The 19,082-nt window shown below is 42.4% G+C and overlaps 2 protein-coding genes across 2 annotated transcripts in view; both read left to right on the top strand.

Annotated features, from left to right (window-relative positions):
- LOC118940092 overlaps positions 1–19,082 on the top strand; it is a 149,995-nt gene that overhangs the window by 73,892 nt on the left and 57,021 nt on the right. The gene's annotated exons all lie outside the window — the stretch shown is intronic.
- The window catches only part of LOC118940323 (Fc receptor-like protein 5), a 29,535-nt gene continuing 27,681 nt past the window's right edge, over positions 17,229–19,082 (top strand). The window contains exon 1 of the mRNA XM_036949070.1: positions 17,229–17,271. The gene's annotated coding sequence lies outside the window, so the exon portion shown is untranslated. The remainder of the gene's footprint in view (positions 17,272–19,082) is intronic.

The raw sequence follows: 19,082 nt of genomic DNA, 5'->3' as shown, positions 1-19,082 counted from the left end.
GTGCTAGTGAAACAGTCCTGTAGCTGAGCATCCACTTGATCGGGCCACTTCTGTATTGAGCGTGTCTCTGGTACGTCCTGTTTGAGTATTTGCTTGTAGGCAGGAAGCAGGAGGACAAAGGTATGGTCTGATTTGCCAAAGAGAGGGCAAGGGAGGGCCTTTTATTCATGTGTAGAGTATAGGTGAACTAGAGTTTTGTTCCTCCTAGTTGGACAGGTGAGGATCCAAAAGTGTTCTTCGGCTGTCCCCATAGGAGCACCCTTTTGGTTCTATGTAGAATTATTTTTGGTTCCAGGTAGAACCTTTTTGTGTTCCATGTAGAACCCTCTGTGGAAAGTGTTCTACATGGAACCCAAAAGTGTTCTACCTGGAAACAAAAACAGTTCTTCAAAGTGTTCTCCTATGGGGAGAACCAAATAACCCTTTTAGGTTCTAGAGAGCACCATTTGTTTTCTAAGAGTGTAGACAAATCAGCAAGATGTAAATCCATGATGTAAATCCACGTTCAGCCACGACTCTGAGAAACATATATTACAGTTATTCAGGTCCCGTTGACAGGATAGCCTCGAGCTCATCCAGTTTGTTGGTCTATTTGTTGGTCTATTTGATCACCGACGTAATCTCGTCAGGATGCCTGCTCGCTTGACTCTCGGCTGCCGGGGATCAGGGTTGCCGGGTATCAGGGTCTGGTTCGGAGTAAGTTGCAGACTCGTTGAAGTTGAAATTTTAGTCCAAATCAAGATTAGTGATCACTGTTGTGATGTTTAGAAGCTGTAGGCCAAAGGAAATGTGTCACTACTTCCACCGAAGTCGGTCCCTCTCCTTGTTCGGGCGGCGTTCGGTGGTCGACGTCACCAGCCTTCTAGCCATCACCTATCCACTTTTCATTTTCCGTTACTTTTGTCCTTGTCTTACACACCTGGTTTCACTCCCTCAATTACTCATTATTTAACCCTCTGTCCCCCATGTTTGTTAGTGAGTGATTGTTTGTTGTATTTACGGTCCGTATTGTGGGCTAGGTATTATTGACTATTTTTAAGTCTTGAGTAAAATGACGTGTATTATTTATCTCTGCTGTCCTGCACCTGACTCCTCTGCACCAGCTACACCCAGACCTATTACAACATGATGGCAGAGACATTAAGAACAAAAAAAAGTTAAGACCAGCATAAAAAACACAAATTAGCATCCACTGCAGCACCATCTCCTTCTATCACCAGCCTCCTCTGCTGTACATAAGGGCCAACATTGTAACATAATATGATAGTGGCTAATACTACTATAGACATCAGTGTTTGTGTGCTTAAATGTGACTTGGTCAAGTACTAGCCAGTGTTGTGTTTCATTAGTTTGTTATGTTGTTATTGACCCAAAATGTTTGAGGACATTATTATTAGGTACCAGTACTAAACACAACGACCAACAGTGGTTGTGTGTGTGTGTGTGTGTGTGGTTTTACTATCCTTGTGTGGACCAGAAGTCCTCACAAGGACAGAAAATCAAGGAAAAGTTGGACAAGTGGGTACATTTCACAGGTCCACACAAGGAAAAAGGCTATTTTTGTTTGAGGGTTAATTATGAGTTAGATTTAGGTTTAGGGGTTAGGATTAAGATTAGGGTTAGTGGTTAGGGTTAGGTTTAGGGGTTAGGGTTAGGGGTTAGGGTTAGGGTTAGGGTTAGGGTTAGTGGTTAGGGTTAGGGTTAGGTTTATGGGTTAGGGTTAGGGTTAGGTTTAGGGGTTAGGGTTAGGTTTAGGGGTAAGGGTTAGGGTTAGGTTTAGGGGTTAGGGTTAGGGTTAGGTTTAGGGGTTAGGGTTAGGGTTAGGTTTAGGGGTTAGGTTTAGGGGTTAGGGTTAGGGTTAGGTTTAGGGGTTAGGGTTAGGGTTAGGGTTAGGGGTTAGGGGTTAGTGGTTAGGAAAAACATTTTGAATGGGAATAGATGTTTTGGTCCCCACCAGGAATGAACACAACATTTTGTCTGTGTTGTTTATGATTAGTTTACTCCAATTAGAGGAGAGGAGGTAGGGTAAGGGGAACATAATAAAGATTCAGATTGTTTAATAGTCACATGCACAGGGTTGCAGGTGTAATTGCAGGGTACAGTGAAAATCAGGCTTCGAGCTCCAACATGCAGGACTAGTGAAATAAAATGATGAAAAATGGTAATGAAAACAACAGAAATAGAACTAGCACTATATAGATAATAACTCTGGCAGTGATGAATAATGACCATTGGGGTGGAGGCAGAGTAAAGACTGTAGAGGGGGTGGGGTGGAATGACCATAGGGGGAGCAGCAGCATGATCCTTGAGTGGAAAATATATTTACAAAAAATACATATAAAAACTGAAACGGCCTCTCACTTTCAACTGCGTTTATTTTCAGCAAACTTAACATGTGTCAATATTTCTATGATAACAAGATTGAACAACTGAGACATAGACTGACCAAGTTCCACAGATATGTGACGAACAGAAAGGGCATAATGTCACCCTGAACAAACGGGGGGGGGGGGGGGGGGGGGGGGGGGATCAAAATCAAAAGTAACTCTCAGTATCTGGTGTGGCCACCAGCTGCATTAAGTACTGCAGTGCATCTCCTCCACATGGACTGCACCAGATTGGCCAGATCTTGCTGTGAGATTTTACCTCACTCTACCACCAAGGCACCTGCAAGTTTCCAGACATTTCTGGTGGGAATGGCCCTAGCCCTCACCCGCCGATCCAACAGGTCCCAGACGTGCTCATTGGGATTGAGATCCGGGCTCTTCGCTGGCCATGGCAGAACACTGACATTCCTGTCTTGCAGGAAATCACACAAAGAAAGAGCAGTATGGCTGGTGGCATTGTCATGCTGGAGGGTCATGTCAGGACGAGCCTGCAGGAAGGGTACCACATGAGGGAGGAGGATGTCTTCCCTGTAACGCACAGCTTTGAGATTGCCTGCAATGACAACAAGCTCTGTCCAATGATGCTGTGACACACCACCCCAGACCATGACGGACCCTCCACCTCCAAATCGATCCCGCTCCAGAGTACAGGCCTCGGTGTAAAGCTCAGTCCTTTGACAATGAAAGCGAATCCAACCATCACCCCTGGTGATACAAAACCGTGACTCATCAGTGAAGATATCTTTTTGCCAGTCCTGTCTGGTCCAGCGACGGTGGGTTTGTGCCCATAGGCGACGCTGTTGCCGGTGATGTCTGGTTAGGACCTGCCTTACAACAGGCCTACAAGTCCTCAGTCCAGCCTCTCTCAGCCTACTGTTGTACCGATCCTGTGCAGGTGTTGTTACACGTGGTCTGCCACTGCGAGGATGATCAGAATTGGAAATGATTCAGACAATTACATTGATTGAAGCCACAATCTATCTGCAATATTGAATCTGAACTACCCCCTTAAAAAAAGTGTGTGTGTGTGTGTGTGTGTGTGTGTGTGTGCCACTTGCTGTTTATCCTCACAGCTTGGTGATAGTAGCTATCATTCAACCTGGTGGTCAGTCTTTAGGCTGCTGTACAGCTTGGTGATAACAGCTATCATTCAACCTGGTGGTCAGTCTTTAGGCTGCTGTACAGCTTGGTGATAGCAGCTATCATTCAACCTGGTGGTCAGTCTTTAGGCTGCTGTACAGCTTGGTGATAGCAGCTATCATTCAACCTGTTGGTCAGTCTTTAGGCTGCTGTACAGCTTGGTGATAGCAGCTATCATTCAACCTGGTGGTCAGTCTTTAGGCTGCTGTACAACTTGGTGATAGCAGCTATCATTCAACCTGGTGGTCAGTCTTTAGGCTGCTGTACAGCTTGGTGATAGCAGCTATCATTGAACCTGGTGGTCAGTCTTTAGGCTGCTGTTCAGCTTGGTGATAGCAGCTATCATTCAACCTGGTGGTCAGTCTTTAGGCTGCTGTACAGCTTGGTGTTAGCAGCTATCATTCAACCTGGTGGTCAGTCTTTAGGCTGTTGTACAGCTTGGTGATAGCAGCTATCATTCAACCTGTTGGTCAGTCTTTAGGCTGCTGTACAGCTTGGTGATAGCAGCTATCATTCAACCTGGTGGTCAGTCTTTAGGCTGCTGTACAGCTTGGTGATAGCAGCTATCATTCAACCTGGTGGTCAGTCTTTAGGCTGCTGTACAGCTTGGTGATAGCAGCTATCATTGAACCTGGTGGTCAGTCTTTAGGCTGCTGTTCAGCTTGGTGATAGCAGCTATCATTCAACCTGGTGGTCAGTCTTTAGGCTGCTGTACAGCTTGGTGATAGCAGCTATCATTCAACCTGTTGGTTAGTCTTTAGGCTGCTGTACAGCTTGGTGATAGCAGCTATCATTCAACCTGGTGGTCAGTCTTTAGGCTGCTGTACAGCTTGGTGATAGCAGCTATCATTCAACCTGGTGGTCAGTCTTTAGGCTGCTGTACAGCTTGGTGATAGCAGCTATCTTTCAACCTGTTGGTCAGTCTTTAGGCTGCTGTACAGCTTGGTGATAAGCAGCTATCATTGAACCTGTTGGTCAGTCTTTAGGCTGCTGTAAAGCTTGGTGATAGCAGCTATCATTCAACCTGGTGGTCAGTCTTTAGGCTGCTGTACAGCTTGGTGATAACAGCTATCATTCAACCTGGTGGTCAGTCTTTATGCTGCTTTACAGCTTGGTGATAGCAGCTATCATTCAACCTGGTGGTCAGTCTTTAGGCTGCTGTTCAGCTTGGTGATAGCAGCTATCATTCAACCTGGTGGCCAGTCTTTAGGCTGCTGTACAGCTTGGTGATAGCAGCTATCATTCAACCTGTTTGTCAGTCTTTAGGCTGCTGTACAGCTTGGTGATAGCAGCTATCATTCAACCTGGTGGTCAGTCTTTAGGCTGCTGTACAGCTTGGTGATAGCAGCTATCATTCAACCTGTTGGTCAGTCTTTAGGCTGCTGTACAGCTTGGTGATAGCAGCTATCATTCAACCTGGTGGTCAGTCTTTAGGCTGCTGTACAGCTTGGTGATAGCAGCTATCATTCAACCTGGTGGTCAGTCTTTAGGCTGCTGTACAGCTTGGTTATAGCAGCTATCATTCAACCTGGTGGTCAGTCTTTAGGCTGCTGTACAGCTTGGTGATAGCAGCTATCATTGAACCTGTTGGTCAGTCTTTAGGCTGCTGTACAGCTTGGTGATAGCAGCTATCATTCAACCTGGTGGTCAGTCTTTAGGCTGCTGTACAGCTTGGTGATAGCAGCTATCATTCAACCTGGTGGTCAGTCTTTAGGCTGCTGTACAGCTTGGTGATAGCAGCTATCATTCAACCTGTTGGTCAGTCTTTAGGCTGCTGTACAGCTTGGTGATAGCAGCTATCATTGAACCTGTTGGTCAGTCTTTAGGCTGCTGTACAGCTTGGTGATAGCAGCTATCATTCAACCTGGTGGTCAGTCTTTAGGCTGCTGTACAGCTTGGTGATAACAGCTATCATTCAACCTGGTGGTCAGTCTTTATGCTGCTTTACAGCTTGGTGATAGCAGCTATCATTCAACCTGGTGGTCAGTCTTTAGGCTGCTGTTCAGCTTGGTGATAGCAGCTATCATTCAACCTGGTGGCCAGTCTTTAGGCTGCTGTACAGCTTGGTGATAGCAGCTATCATTCAACCTGTTTGTCAGTCTTTAGGCTGCTGTACAGCTTGGTGATAGCAGCTATCATTCAACCTGGTGGTCAGTCTTTAGGCTGCTGTACAGCTTGGTGATAGCAGCTATCATTCAACCTGTTGGTCAGTCTTTAGGCGGCTGTACAGCTTGGTGATAGCAGCTATCATTCAACCTGGTGGTCAGTCTTTAGGCTGCTGTACAGCTTGGTGATAGCAGCTATCATTCAACCTGGTGGTCAGTCTTTAGGCTGCTGTACAGCTTGGTTATAGCAGCTATCATTCAACCTGGTGGTCAGTCTTTAGGCTGCTGTACAGCTTGGTGATAGCAGCTATCATTCAACCTGGTGGTCAGTCTTTAGGCTGCTGTACAGCTTGGCGGACCGTAAATGATGGAACATTTATCCTCCTATATTTGGGTTTCTGAGACGAAAACAGCTTCTGAATAATCAAAATATGTGTTTAGAGTAATACAGATCTGTCCAATAAGAGATTGTTGTTGTTGATGATGATGATGATGATGATGATTACTTTACTGTATCCATTAGGAAATAGGTTTTGCATCATACAGCATGTCATCTGAAATAGACAGATGTAGACAGACATGCAAGACATCACACACATTACATACATAGTGCAATAGACTTACAGACAGACAGTATTCACATAGACAACCATAAAGCACAATACAACACAATATGAGCCTGGTTCATTTTCAGTAATGAGGCCCTGTACCCTATTTACAGTTTAAACTTCTATGTATCAGGTGGAGTTATTCACCAGCTATAGAGTTGTTGTTTATGTTTCTAAGACTGCAGGGTGGGAGATGCAACAATGTCCTTGAGAACAGCAGGAAGTGTGTTGGTGGTCTTTCTCTGGTCTGTAGCAGGTATGGTCTCATTCTTATCTTTTAGTTGCTCTGTATAACAATCTACAGACATTTCTAAAAGGATAAGAATCATAATGTTATTCTGGTGTGTTCTGTTAGACATCTCCACTTCACTTTAAATAGTTATCTTTCACACCTCACTGAGTGATGCTTTTCTACAGTTTCCATTCACACTCAGCAACTACAGCAACAAAGTGTGAACAAACCCTACTTTCAGTGTGAGCCAAATGACCTTAGCTTAAGTCTGATACCATTGTGTTGTATGACTGTGTTTCAGTGGTACAGGGTCAGGATGGCTGGAGTGTGACTTACACCACTCAGAGTATCTGTACCTTGAAGGGGTCAACAGTGGATCTGTCCTGCTCTTACACATATCCCAGTGGTACAGTCACAACATCCTTCTGGTTCACTAAATATGATGCTGAGGGTCCTGTAAGTTTGAGTGATGACCCAGACTACAAAGGACTTGTGATGTACCGCAAGGATAAAGAGAATGGTCACACCCTGACAATCACAGACCTGAGAGAGACTGACTCAGCTATATACAAATTCAGATTTACAGATCAGACTGGAACATGGAGGTATACTGGTGAACCTGGAGTCACTCTGTCTGTTACAGGTACAGTAACATTCTATATACTGGTGATCCTGGAGTCACTCTGTCTGTTACAGGTACAGTAACATTCTATATACTGGTGATCCTGGAGTCACTCTGTCTGTTACAGGTACAGTAACATTCTATATACTGGTGATCCTGGAGTCACTCTGTCTGTCACAGGTACAATTACATTCAATATAGTTAAACTGTTGAATTTAATTTAGTTCAGGAAAATGTCTTGGTTTGTAGTTATCTCTGTATAACATAGGATTTCCAACATCTTTGTATTTGAGTGATAAGTCAGTGATAAAGGGATTTACAGGGATATTGTTTTTTCTCCAGGTCTTCAGGTGAAGGTGACTGGTGGACATCAGGATAAGACACTGACCTGTAGCACCACCTGTATTCTGACTGACAACCCCACCTACATCTGGTACAAGAACGGACAACAACTAGATGAGAGCACCTCCCCCCAGTACAAAGACCCAGTCTCCAGTAACTATGAAGACAGCTACTCCTGTGCTGTAAAAGGCCACGAGGATCTCCTCTCTCCTGCAGTGTGTGAGTGTGAATCTAATATGGAATCTAATATAGCAAGTATACAGAATGATTGTACTATGTCCTTTTGGTCTCACTGTATAATTTGATGGGGCTTTTATGAAAATAACTGAAAATACTGTATAATGTACTTATGTGATTCCATTATGTTTTAGGTGTCCAGGGTCAGGACTGCAACATAGTGGCTTACACCAAGAGGACAATCTGTGCCTTGAAGGGGTCAACAGTGGACATTTCCTGTACTTATGGCAGTGGTTATGATACTGTCACATCATCACTCTGGTTTAGTCCTAAACAGAGATCTAGGTGGAGGGATAAGTTGATACCTGAGGACCTAACCACAGACCCAGGGTATGCAGGTCGTGTGGAGTATGTTGGAGAGAAGGAGAGCGGTCGCTCCACCCTGAGAATCACAGATCTGAGAATCACAGATCTGAGAGAGGAGGACTCTGCTGAGTACAAGTTCATATTCAACACACAAACCTCAGGATGGGGGTACAGTTTCCCTGGAACAACTCTGACTGTCACAGGTAACACTGGATCATGTTTATACATACATTTCTATTAGATGTTTAATTATACATGCTTTTATCCATAATACACTATTGGTTTAATGATGTTATTGTCATTTACTCTGTATTCAGAACTGCAGGTGAAGGTGACTCCTGCCACAGAGGCATGGAAGAGGACGCTGACCTGTATCACCACCTGTACTCTGACTGACAACCCCACCTACATCTGGTACAAGAACGGACACACAGTAAAGGAGGACACTTCCAGCCTGTACCCAGACTCCTTTAGTCATGTAGACAGCTACTCCTGTGCTGTAAAAGGCCATGAGGATCTCCTCTCTCCTGCAGTGTGTGAGTGTGGACTTTTACATACAACATTTGTTTCAGGTTGTCAGACGATCATTATTGAATTTGCTGTGAATGTGACGTCCACTTCTGCTTTAGTTCCGTATGCTTTGCCACGCAGTGTTGAATGGACTTCAAGATATATAATCACATTCATGAAAATGCAGTTAATGGATGAATTTACTTCTACCAGATACCTGTCAATATGTTGTTGTGCCTGTACACCATTGCACTACATTTTTGAGCCCTGAAGACCCATGAAAAAAACTACAAAAGTTTAAAAACTACAAAGCTTAATGATAGTCACTTCCTGGTTACTTTCACAGGATATGATTTAAACATTATTATTTATATATTTTCATTTGTACTTGGAGGTGAGGTGCCCTGATTGGTGTCACTCGTTAGTCAGAATGTGTTACAACTGTGGGGTTTTATTTTGTTTGCCTCTTCTTGGGTAAATGTTGTGGTGCTCATGTCTTTTTGTTCCAGTTGTTGTTGATAGTACATTTTCAATGGACTCCCCCATGAGTGTCTTTCAGAGCCCACTGGTCTCATTTTTGTCTTTGTCAGTGACTCTTTTGTTACTTCCCATTTCTGTTTTGTTTAAATTTGAGATTTTCTTGCTGGGGAACGTGACAGCATAAGTGTATACAGTAGATGTTGTAATTAAGAATTGTATAAAGGTGTTATATGGTCTTGTATTTCAGGTAAGAAGTGTTGGAAAGTGACTTACACCCATCAGAGTATCTGTGCTTTGAAGGGGTCAACAGTGGACATATCCTGCTCTTACACATATCCCAGTTATCATGAGATCAAACAAGCTTTCTGGTTTACTAAATGGTCTGGTATGGAGGCTGAAGATCTGAGCTCAGTGTCAGGGTATGAGGGTCATATAGAGTACCTTGGGGATAAGGAGAGTGACTGTACCCTGAGAATCACAGACCTGAGATTGAGTGACTCTGCTGGGTTCAGGTTCAGATTCATAACATCTGGAGGAAGGTTTTCTGGCTCACCTGTCTCCCTGACTGTCACAGGTAATCTGTCACACATCTCACATCTATGACACATGTCTAGATAGCTGTAATGTGAGTGTTGTTTTGTATGTATGCTAATGAGAATGTTGTGTTTTAATCTGTTTTATTGATTCTATGGAACTCAGGACTTCCTGGAAAACAGTGGAAATTATTTGTTGACTGTCCTGTCTAAATATATCAAATGAATGACCGTAATTACCTTATTTAAGGGCAGTCATGCAGACACTGCAGTGTTATGTAACAGGGAAAAAAACAAATATAATATTTCACATAATAGGACATATATAGGAGGAGAATAATGATTTGGTTCCTTTTACTCTAGATGTTGTGTTGGAGATGGATCCTACATCTGTGTCAGAGGGGGAGAAAGTCACACTGAGATGTAGAACCAACTGTACACTGGACCCCATCACAGCCTACAGTTGGTATAAGAATGGACAGCCTATACCAAACAGCAACACCTACTCTCCTGTCTATATCATATTCTCAGTCAGCAGTGAGGATGCAGGCAGATACTCCTGTTCTGTAGAAGGCCATGAGGATCTCCCCTCTGCTGAAGAGACTCTCACTGTCACATGTAAGTACATTTGGGATTTTAATGTCCAGTTTGATTTACTGACAATGTTGATACTTGAATATAGAATAGATTGTTTTACACATAAATATATCTATCAATACATATTTTAGTGTGTAACATCCTGTCACTCCCTGACCATAGAGAGTCCTCGGTTCTCTATGTTGTTTAGGTCAGAGCGTGACTAAGGGGGGTGTTCTAGTCATTTATTTTCTATGTGGCTGGTTTGTGTGGCTCCCAATTAGAGGCAGCTGGTAATTGTTGCCTCTAATTGGGGATCATATTTAGGAAGCCCTTTCTCCCACCTGCATTGTGGGATATTGTTTTTGAGTGAGTTCATGTTGCACCTCAGTACTGTTGGTCGTTGTTAGTTTCTTGGTTTATTTTAAGTTTCACTAAAAATAAAGATGTAGAACTCCAATCATGCTGTGCCTTGGTCCGTCTCTCCACACGATCGTGACTCATCCATTTCCCTGAATGTGCATTACCACAATGTCATCATTATTTTTAGTGATTCTGTTTCACATTTTCTTTTGCTCTGAATTAATAATTTATAAATTATTTCAACTAAACACAAATGTTGCTATAAATAAATACAATGTATTTTACACCAGATGGTCCAAGGAACACCTCAGTGTCAGTCAGTCCCTCTGGTGAAATAGTGGAGGGCAGTTCAGTGACTCTGACCTGCAGCAGTGATGCCAACCCACCTGTGGACAAATACACCTGGTACAAGAAGAATGTAACCTCACCAAAAGCATCAGGACAGAGTTACAACATCACTAACATCATCTCTGAGGACAGAGGAGAATATTACTGTGAGGCCCAGAATGGAAGAGGATCTATGAACTCTACAGCTCTGATGATCATTGTAGCAGGTAAAGTTACATCTTCAATACTTCAATACAAAATTATGTTCAATAAGAAATGATGTTTCAAGGTAATATTCTTCTAGTTTGCCTCATTACACTTTGGTTTCTAACTATACATAGGCTTCTACATACAATAATGGCATTAATGTCCTGTATTGCTGTATATTCATTTTCACTTCATAATAACCTGTACTCATATCATCTATATTATCTTTTAGAGAAACAAACCTCAGTTCTAACTACAGCTGTAGGAATCATAGTGGTTGTTCTGGGTGTCATACTGGCTTCATGTCTCTCTGGACTCATGTGGTTCAGGTGAGTGAAAATGCATATTTTAAAGATTATTTCACTTTATTATCTTCATTACTTTATTAATATATTCATTCACTCACTAATTTACAAAACAGGAAGAAGGTCTCCAAAACCACCTCTGACACAAGACACACGGCAGGCAATAGACAGGTGAGTCTGTTGAAACAGATGTAGGATTGTTTTTATTGGTTTGTGGGACATTTCCACGCTTCTTGCTGTCTGTCCCCAGGTCTATTTATATTGTCTGTTCTCTCTCTCCATCAGGGAGACTCTAGTCCAGTGTATGACAACATCTCAGGCATGGCCTTCACCCCTACTGCAGCACAGACAGCGGCCACCGTCGACCAAGATGACATTCACTTCGCCAGCGTCCACGTCTCTCACTCCAAAAACCAGGAAGTGCCTCTGTACTCCACCGTCCAACTGCTTCAACCCCAGAAAGAGGATGAGGATGTCCAGTACGCTGCTGTGAATTTCAACCTCCCCAGTGCTGCCACCTGGTGAGCATATTCTGCCATTACAACAACATAGAATCTATACTATATAGAACATGTGAACACACAGACAGCATCAAGGCCATTCATATGCTGCTGCTTATTGGAGGAGAGGACAATGATGTCATTAAAATAAGCAAAACAGTTGACCCCTAGTGACCCCTCATTGCTCCCTGATAACTCCATCACTATCTGAGGGTTGAAGGAGAAATCTTCATGTCAAGTGACATTTCATTGAACTCTATGGTGAACTCTAGGGGCATACTATGGTGTGACAGTGAACACTTTGAAAAGTCGCAGTTTTAATGTCTAAAAGGTTCCAGGGCCATTCTTCAGGCCAAATGGCATTTCCTGAAACTACAAACTCAACAATTTACATCTCAAGACAGTTACTATGACATGTCTATAATGAAGGAGTGATGTGATGATGGTTTTGAGTAACTGTTCTGCTTGCATTCCAAATGGCACCCTATTCCCTATTTAGTTCACTACTGGTCTAAAGTAGTGCATGCAAAAAGGGAGTAGGGTGCCATTTGGGACTCACTTTCCGTTTAACGTCTGTTTCTTTCTCCAGGTCCACGGTGGAACAAGCAGCTGAGGAGGATCCCTCTGTTCTCTACAGTACAGTCAACAAACCCAGAACCAAGAAGACCTGAACACAACAAACCCAGAACCAAGAAGACCTGATAAACCCAGAACCAAGAACTGAAAACAACAAACCCAGAACCAAGAAGACCTTGTATATCTGGACCCGTATATTATAACTAGTGGTATAATTAAGCAATAAGGTTCGAGGGGGTGTGGTATATTGACCAATATACTGTACCACGGCTAATGACTGTTGTTCTGCACAACGCAGAGTGCCTTGATACAGCCCTTAGCCGTGGTATATTGACCTATATACTGTACCACGGCTAATGACTGTTGTTCTGCACAACGCAGAGTGCCTTGATACAGCCCTTAGCCGTGGTATATTGACCAATATACTGTACCACGGCTAATGACTGTTGTTCTGCACAACGCAGAGTGCCTTAATACAGCCCTTAGCCGTGGTATATTGACCAATATACTGTACCACGGCTAATGACTGTTGTTCTGCACAACGCAGAGTGCCTTAATACAGCCCTTAGCCGTGGTATATTGACCTATATACTGTACCACGGCTAATGACTGTTGTTCTGCACAACGCAGAGTGCCTTGATACAGCCCTTAGCCGTGGTATATTGACCTATATACTGTACCACGGCTAATGACTGTTGTTCTGCACAACGCAGAGTGCCTTAATACAGCCCTTAGCCGTGGTATATTGACCAATATACTGTACCACGGCTAATGACTGTTGTTCTGCACAACGCAGAGTGCCTTGATACAGCCCTTAGCCGTGGTATATTGACCAATATACTGTACCACGGCTAATGACTGTTGTTCTGCACAACGCAGAGTGCCTTGATACAGCCCTTAGCCGTGGTATATTGACCTATATACTGTACCACGGCTAATGACTGTTGTTCTGCACAACGCAGAGTGCCTTAATACAGCCCTTAGCCGTGGTATATTGACCTATATACTGTACCACGGCTAATGACTGTTGTTCTGCACAACGCAGAGTGCCTTAATACAGCCCTTAGCCGTGGTATATTGACCTATATACTGTACCACGGCTAATGACTGTTGTTCTGCACAACGCAGAGTGCCTTGATACAGCCCTTAGCCGTGGTATATTGGCCTATATACTATACCACGGCTAATGACTGTTGTTCTGCACAACGCAGAGTGCCTTGATACAGCCCTTAGCCGTGGTATATTGACCTATATACTGTACCACGGCTAATGACTGTTGTTCTGCACAACGCAGAGTGCCTTAATACAGCCCTTAGCCGTGGTATATTGACCTATATACTGTACCACGGCTAATGACTGTTGTTCTGCACAACGCAGAGTGCCTTGATACAGCCCTTAGCCGTGGTATATTGGCCTATATACTGTACCACGGCTAATGACTGTTGTTCTGCACAACGCAGAGTGCCTTGATACAGCCCTTAGCCGTGGTATATTGACCTATATACTGTACCACGGCTAATGACTGTTGTTCTGCACAACGCAGAGTGCCTTGATACAGCCCTTAGCCGTGGTATATTGACCTATATACTGTACCACGGCTAATGACTGTTGTTCTGCACAACGCAGAGTGCCTTGATACAGCCCTTAGCCGTGGTATATTGACCTATATACTGTACCACGGCTAATGACTGTTGTTCTGCACAACGCAGAGTGCCTTGATACAGCCCTTAGCTGTGGTATATTGACCATATACTACAAGCCCGAGGGGCGTATTGCTATTATAAACTGGTTACCAACATAAAAAAAAGTAAACAAATATTTTGCTGTCATACCAGTGTTCTATTGTCTGATATACTGTATGTGAAATAAATGCTTATTCAGCCAATCAGCATCCAGGACCTAAACTACCTGGTTTATAATAGTATCTAATAATTTACAGTGCATTCAGAAAGTATTCAGACCCCTTGACTTTTTCCACATTTTGTTATGTTACAGCCTTATTCTAAAATTGAATCAATATTTTTTTCCCCCTCATCAATCTATACACAATACCCCATAATGACAAAGCAAAAACAGGTATTTAGAAAGGTTTGCAAATTGATTAAAAATACAAAATGGAAGTATCACATTACGTAAGTATACAGACCCTTTACTCAGTACTTTGTTAAAAACCTCTTACTTCTACCCCCTCCTTTTTCGAACATTCTGTTAAAAATCGCGCAACTTTTCAGCGTCCTGCTACTCATGCCAGGAATATAGTATATGCATATGATTAGTATGTGTGGATAGAAAACACTCTGAAGTTTCTAAAACTGGTTAAATCACGGCTGTGACTATAACAGATCGTGTGTTTCATTGAAAAACGCAAGAAAAACTGCTCTTTGAAAGCTAAAAATAATTTCCATAAGTCACTTCCATGGGTTGTTAAAAGAGGACAAAATTTAATATCGACCTGCATGCAATTCATACAAATTCCACACGATGTCGCCATTGTCGTCATTTTCAATTGAATTTTTTGTTGGAAAATCCAACTATCTGGATTCCGTTTCTTCCAGTCTCCACCAGGATGCTGTGAATGTGGACATTGGCAGCCATTGATTTGCAGACGAGGAGCTATTGAATATACATCGCCCTGTAATCATTTTGATAGATTATAAACGTTTACTAATACCTAAAGTTGGATTACAAAAGGATTTCGAAGTGTTTTGTGAAAGTTTATCGTCGACTTTTTTAATTTAAAAAAATGACGCAGCGTTTAAAAACGATGTTTTTTTCTGAATGACACAGCTTCCATAGAAAGCTATTTTGGGTATATATGGACCGATTTAAACGAAAAAAAGACCCAATAGTGATGTTTATGGGGCATATAGGAGTGCCAAGAAAGAAGCTCGTCAAAGGTAATGAATGTTTTATATTTTATTTCTGCGTTTTGTGTTGCGCCGGCTAAGCTATATCTTTGTTTACATCGCATTCAGGCATTTTGGGGTGTTGCATGCTATCAGATAATAGCTTCTCATGCTTTCGCCGAAAAGCATTTTAAAAATCTGACTTGTTGGCTAGGTTCACAACGAGTGTAGCTTTAATTCAATACCCTGCTTGTGAATTTTGATCAAGGTTTGAGTTTTAACGAGTACATTTAGCATTTAGCGTAGCGCATTTGCATTTCCAGGTGCCTAGTTGAGACATATGCGTCTCAAGTAGAATCAAGAAGTTAAAGCACCATTGGCAGCGAGTCTTTCTAGGGTATCATGCTACTAGCTTACATTTTTTTTTGTAAATTTGGTTGTCTATTACCCAAATAAATTAAATTAGTTTCTATACACTTTACATAGAGTTTGCTATATTTAAAAAAATATATTTGTTTAAATGTTTTTATGACAAATTTATAGCACAATTTTGCCTCAAAATTCAGAAAGTAATTCTGCTTGATGCAATGTTTCTTATTACTTTCATCACAACATTACTAATGTGTGAAGTGTAAACAAATCATTAAAATGCTGCTGTAATTCAGCGGCAAAGCACCGTATAGTTCACAATCCACTTTGTCCAGAGCAGCTGTGTGATGCACAAAAATGCCAGTTTATGGAAGTCACTTCACTTGAATGTCAGAGGTAACAGAGTTAGCTTCTAGCTGGCTAGCTAGCTTTCTGTATCACTGAACAACGTCTGCTTCATGTAGCTAACAAGCCAACTGAGATGGCTAGTTCACTGAATTCATATGCCAGTCCAACGTCATCTCTTAATAACACAGTATCTTTACATGGTTGGTTTATTCTGTCTACATTTCTTTACATTTTAAATGTTATTTGACATTTTATTTGGTGTATTTTCATTTGTATCTTTATGCTGCTGCCATCTTTTGTTTGAATCCTCCCCTGACTCCGCCCACTTCTTCCCCGAAGTAGACCTGACTCCGCCCATCCCCCCCACCCACCCGAAGTAGACCTGACTCCGCCCACTTCTTCCCCGAAGTAGACCTGACTCCGCCCACTTCTTCCCCGAAGTAGACCTTGTGAGCATCGTAGATTTGCATGTTTCGCTCTCTGATCGGATTGTCTGAATTCACTAGTTGAGTGTCAATCACAGAAAAAAAAAACATTGATGAAAATACATTTTGAGAAAATGTGAATCCCTCGTCAGATTCCCTGACTCTGCCAAAGACATAGAATGTGTGGATGATATGGATTCAGCTAACAAATATGGAAACTCCAATGTTCACACCAGTCTCATACTTTTAAATCCATGACGGGAAGAGTGAACTTGCACACTTGGGAAAGGGTTGGGAATCGGGACCTCAGTCTCAGGCACCTTATTACCAGTTTGATATTTTGTTATTGATCCAAGTGGATGAGGACATGATTGGGACATATGAAGAGAGACTGGAGGCTGCAGTAATGTTGAGATGCCAGTAGGGGGAGCTCTAGTCTAGAACACTGGAACCTTCAGTAGCACTTTGATGGAGATGATGAGGAGTGATGGGTCACATCTTTTGAGGAAACACATTAAGAAACCATATAGAACAGTCAACACTTTGTTGTGGATCTGTATTTAAAGAAAAGACTATGTTGAAAATGGGCTGCATTTAGCCCCTTTAAAAAATGTAGGCTCATCTCCTCAAATGAAGAAATGTAAATAGCTATGCAGTCTTTAGCAGTGCATCCAGTACATCCCTTTCTGACATGCTGTTGATGCATGTGGTTGTCTTAAATCCCTGACTAGGCTACTTTCACAATGTGTCAGTCACTAAAATCACACTTCTTCTTTCTATACACAGCTACGACGATAAGTTGACTCACTGTACAAGATCTTTCCCCCTTCACTCTGTAAGTACGGTTGGCGAGATCATTAAATATATATATATATTTATTTTTTGACACTTTGTGAATATGGACCCTGGACTGGTTTAATGTATCAGGTGGAGTTATTCACCAGCTATAGAGTGAGTTGTTGTTTATGTTTCTAAGAATGCAGGGTGGGAGATGCAACAATGTCCTGTGCAAGTTCAGCTTTATAACAGATCAGACCGTAAGGAAATATAGTGGTGATCCTGGAGTCACTCTGACTGTCACAGGTACAGTTACATTCAATATAGTTAAACTGTTGAATTCCATTTAGTTCAGTTAATTGTCTTGGTTTGTATTTGTCTGTATAGAATAGGATTTCTTCCATCTGTGCATTAGAGTGAATACTAAGTGATAAAGGGATTTACAGTGATATAGTGTTTTAGTCACTTTATTTGGATAGTCTGGATAGATGCTCTACAGATGGTCATTCTATCAACACACTACCTGTTGATAAGTTACTGCTTTTATTTTTTACTGTGTCACAATAGTCTCTTTCTACTATTTTCCCTGTACCTTGACACAGCTCTCTCTCCACAGAGTGTCCATCCTGACCCTAACTGGGACACACACACCACTGAAAATGAGGACCAGACACTCTGGCAGTAGGTATGTTATAACATATTCATGAATGTGTTTATTTTGTATATAGTATTTGTGTTTGTTTGTGTGAGTGAGTGAGTGGGTGAGTGAGAGAAAGACAGACACAGAGGAGAGAGATGAACACAGAAAGTAGAAGTGAGAGAGAATACTATAGAGCAGTGTGTAAAGTGTTCATACTGTGTTTCCTGTGTCGCTGTCTCTCTGAGTGTGAAAATCCCCCACAGTGACACGTTCACATCTCTTCAGAGAGACGCACAGCACTTCGAACATCAGACCATCCAGGGAAGAGAACCACCACAGAACCTGGACTGATAGAACCACCACAGAACCTGGAGGGAAGAGAACCACCACAGAACCTGGAGGGAAGAGAACCACCACTGAACCTAGACTGAAGAGAATCACCACAGAACCTGGACTGAGAGAACCACCACAGAACCTGCACTAAAGAGAACCATCACAGAACATGGACGGAAGAGAACCACCACAGAACCTGCACTAAAGAGAATCACCACAGAACCTGGACGGAAGAGAACCACCACAGAACCTGGACTGAAGAGAACCACCACAGAACATGGACTGAAGAGAACCACCACAGAACATGGACTGAAGAGAACCATCACAGAACATGGACTGAAGAGAACCACCACAGAACCTGCACTAAAGAGAATCACCACAGAACCTGGACGGAAGAGAACCACCACAGAACCTGGACTGAAGAGAACCACCACAGAACATGGACTGAAGAGAACCACCACAGAACATGGACTGAAGAGAACCACCACAGAACATGGACTGAGAGAACCATCACAGAACATGGACTGAAGAGAACCATCACAGAACATGGACTGAGAGAACCATCACAGAACATGGACTGAAGAGAACCACCACAGAACATGGACTAAAGAGCTATGGCACCAAACCAAAGCCAGACCTTACACCTCTATTCTCTTACTAATATATTGTTATCATATCTTGAAGGTTCACCCAAATTACAAAATTACACATTGGTTTCCCTTCCCTTTCAGCAGTCTATGAACATGGTGTGACATCAGTCCCTGCTTTGGTTTAGTTTCCCCTGACACTGTTTCCACTTGCTAACGTTTTAGCATTCGTGGCACAAATCCCATTCGTCATGTGACTGATAAGAGGTATTTCTCGCACATCATTTCAAAATCAATCAAAAGTTTTAAAAAATGCGTTGTGAAGCTCAACAAAGTCACTTCCAGATGATTTGAACATGATGAGAGAATGTTAATTTGTGAAATCTTAATATCAGTCCCGT

The sequence above is a fragment of the Oncorhynchus mykiss genome, chromosome 17 (genome assembly GCF_013265735.2).
Source record: "Oncorhynchus mykiss isolate Arlee chromosome 17, USDA_OmykA_1.1, whole genome shotgun sequence".
NCBI lineage: Eukaryota > Metazoa > Chordata > Actinopteri > Salmoniformes > Salmonidae > Oncorhynchus > Oncorhynchus mykiss.
This window is presented reverse-complemented; position numbering and strand designations above follow the sequence as displayed.